Here is a 3,615-nt window from a genome sequence, read left to right as displayed (position 1 = left end):
AAGAGGAGGCAGAGGAGAATGAGAGGAAAGAAAAACAATTTTTCCAGAAGGGGGGGGGGGGTGGAAATGAGAAAGAGAAGAAACAAATACTCCCCTCCGTCCCCCCCCCAATATGACAGAGGATTGAATCTCCCCCTGCCTCCCATTGAACGAGGGAGTCAGGCAGAAACACAAGTACCCTCACCCCCCTCCCTCTCACCCTCCCCAATATGACATTGAGGGTTTAAACCGCCTCCCCTCAAGACAAATAAATGAACCGACCTGTCGGACTTGGCTGTGGAATGACTGAAAACACGTCAACAAACCCCCCACCCCCAAAACAACCCCCCTCCCTCAAACCCCCCCCCCCCAAACAACCCCCCTCCCTCAAACCCCCCCACCCCCAAAACAACCCCCTCCCTCAACCCCCCCACCCCCAAAACAACCCCCCCTCCCTCAACCCCCCCCACCCCCAAAACAACCCCCCTCCCTCAAACCCCCCCACCCCCAAAACAACCCCCCTCCCTCAAACCCCCCCACCCCAAAACAACCCCCCCACCCCCAAAACAACCCCCCTCCCTCAACCCCCCCCACCCCCAAAACAACCCCCCTCCCTCAACCCCCCCCCCACCCCCAAAACAACCCCCCTCCCTCAAACCCCCCCCCACCCCCAAAACAACCCCCCCCACCCCCAAAACAACCCCCCCTCCCCTCAACCCCCCCACCCCCAAAACAACCCCCCTCCCCCAAACCAAACCCCCCACCCCCAAAACAACCCCCCCTCCCTCAACCCCCCCACCCCCAAAACAACCCCCCTCCCTCAACCCCCCCCACCCCCAAAACAACCCCCCTCCCTCAACCCCCCCCCACCCCCAAAACAACCCCCCTCCCCCAAACCAAACCCCCCCACCCCCAAAACAACCCCCCTCCCTCAACCCCCCCCACCCCCAAAACAACCCCCCTCCCTCAACCCCCCCACCCCCAAAACAACCCCCCTCCCTCAAACCCCCCCCACCCCCAAAACAACCCCCCCACCCCCAAAACAACCCCCCTCCCTCAACCCCCCCCCACCCCCAAAACAACCCCCCTCCCCCAAACCAAACCCCCCCACCCCCAAAACAACCCCCCTCCCTCAACCCCCCCCACCCCCAAAACAACCCCCCTCCCTCAACCCCCCCCACCCCCAAAACAACCCCCCTCCCTCAACCCCCCCCACCCCCAAACAACCCCCCTCCCTCAACCCCCCCCACCCCCAAAACAACCCCCCTCCCTCAACCCCCCCACCCCCAAAACAACCCCCCTCCCTCAACCCCCCCACCCCCAAAACAACCCCCCTCCCTCAAACCCCCCCCACCCCCAAAACAACCCCCCCACCCCCAAAACAACCCCCCTCCCTCAACCCCCCCCCACCCCCAAAACAACCCCCCTCCCCCAAAACCAACCCCCCCACCCCCAAAACAACCCCCCTCCCTCAACCCCCCCCCCACCCCCAAAACAACCCCCCTCCCTCAACCCCCCCCACCCCCAAAACAACCCCCCTCCCTCAACCCCCCCACCCCCAAAACAACCCCCCTCCCTCAACCCCCCCACCCCCAAAACAACCCCCCTCCCCCAAACCAAACCCCCCCACCCCCAAAACAACCCCCCTCCCTCAACCCCCCCACCCCCAAAACAACCCCCCTCCCTCAACCCCCCCACCCCCAAAACAACCCCCCTCCCTCAAACCCCCCCCACCCCCAAAACAACCCCCCTCCCTCAATATAATATTAATCCCCGGGCCTGACCCCCCCCCTAACCCCTAAAGCCGGGGGGGGGGCCTTTAATTGAAATTCTATAAAACAACCTCGGGCCGCCCCAGTGACAGCAACGTCTATGGGGGGGGGGGGGGTAACCCCCTGACTGGGGTTTATTGGGGGGGGGGGGGGGGGGTAAAGGGCCTCCCTCACCCGGGGGGGGGGGGGGACAGGAGCTGGTGTCACCCCCCCCTCAGGATTTAAAGGGATTTGACGCCCCCCGCCCGCCGCTCCTGGACAGGCTGGGGTGGGGTTTCCGGGCTGCGAGACGGGGACAGGCTTACTTGCCGAGCTGGGATTCGGTCCCGGTCCGCTGCCTCCCCGCCGCCGCCTCTCAGCCCCGAGCCGCCGCTTCTGCCCCAAACTTTCCCCCCGCTCGCTCCCCGGCGCACGTATATCAGCTTCACCTCCACACGGTCAATAGGCCCCCCCCGATCCGGGACTACTTCCTGCCCCTCACACACACACACACACAGGCCAGGATCTACTTCCTCTCCCGCGGCAGGATCCGGCCACGCACCACGCACGGCGGCGCTCCGGCCCGACTAAAAATAAACGGGGCGTGTTAGCAACCCAGCTCTGATTGGCCGCGCTCCGGGCCCCCGCCGGCCAATCAGCGGCCGCGGCTCTGACGTCACTGCCGCGTCAGGAAAAGGGCGCCCCGCCCCCTCACCCGTCCACCCCCCTCCCCAAACCCCCCCTCCCCCTCCCACCCACAATCCCCTCCCCCTCACATCACCCTCCCCCCCCACCCCTGTCCCCCTCCACATCCCCCCCCACACCCCTCCCCCTCATACCCCATCTCCCCACAAACACCTCCCCACCCCCACATTCCACTCCCCAACCCCTCTCCCTCCTACCCCCACATCCCCCCACCCTTGTCCCCCTCCCTCACCCCAACATACCCCTCCCCACATCCCCCTCACGCCCCTCCCCCATCTCCCCACCCCCACATTCCCCTCCCCCACTCCCCCTCCACCCCCACACCTCCTCCCCCTCCCTCACCCCAACATACCCCTCGCCACATCCCCCTCACGCCCCTCCCCCATCTCCCCACCCCCACATTCCCCTCCCCCACTCCCCCCACCCCTCTCCCTCCTACCCCCACCCCTGTCCCCCTCCACCCCCACACCTCCTCCCCCTCCCTCACCCCAACATACCCCTCCCCACATCCCCCTCATACCCCATCTCCCCCACAACCACCTCCCCACATTCCACTCCCCCCCACCCCTCTCCCCCCTACCCCCAACATCCCCCTACCCCCAACATCCCCCTCCCCCACTTCCCCTGTCCCCCACACACCTTCCCCTCACCCCACACATGCCCCACCCCCACACATGCACCTGCACCTCCCCCACACATCCCCCTCCCCCCCCACACATCCCCCTCCCTCCACACATCCCCCTCCCCCCACACATCCCCCTCCCTCCTCCACACATCCCCCTCCCCCCACACATCCCCCTCCCCCCACACATCCCCCTCCCCCTCACACCCCTCCCCCCAAATCCCCCTCCCTTCACACCACACCCCCACATCCCCCTCCCCACACTCCCCTCCTTCCTACCCTCCTCCCCCTCCTCCTCGCATCCGTCCCCCCTCATCCCCCTCCACTACTCCCCCTGCCATCATTCTCCCTCCCACCCTCCTCCTCCCATCCCTCATCCCCTCCCCTGCTCTACTTCCCCTCCTCTCCCCCCCTCCCCCCATCCTCCCCCCTCCCCTCCCTCCTCAGGAGCTGCCTTTCGCTGCGGTTGGTCTTTACCTGCTGAGGGCATCTCAAAGTGACGTGTTGACATTACCACATCATGAGATACTCATCCATGTGACTTGCATTAATTTATCG

The 3,615-nt window shown here is 65.9% G+C and overlaps 1 protein-coding gene across 4 annotated transcripts in view; it reads right to left on the bottom strand.

Annotated features, from left to right (window-relative positions):
- The window catches only part of LOC140403825 (protein Tob2-like), a 39,868-nt gene extending 37,699 nt beyond the window's left edge, over positions 1 to 2,169 (bottom strand). For all 4 annotated transcript variants that reach the window (XM_072491997.1, XM_072491996.1, XM_072491998.1 and 1 more), the window contains exon 1: positions 2,057 to 2,169. The gene's annotated coding sequence lies outside the window, so the exon portion shown is untranslated. The remainder of the gene's footprint in view (positions 1 to 2,056) is intronic.
- Between the last annotated feature and the right edge of the window lie 1,446 nt (positions 2,170 to 3,615).

This window comes from Scyliorhinus torazame, chromosome 29 (genome assembly GCF_047496885.1).
Source record: "Scyliorhinus torazame isolate Kashiwa2021f chromosome 29, sScyTor2.1, whole genome shotgun sequence".
In the NCBI taxonomy this organism is placed as follows: domain Eukaryota; kingdom Metazoa; phylum Chordata; class Chondrichthyes; order Carcharhiniformes; family Scyliorhinidae; genus Scyliorhinus; species Scyliorhinus torazame.
Note: the sequence above shows the minus strand (reverse complement) of the source record. Positions and strands in the feature narration are given on the sequence as shown.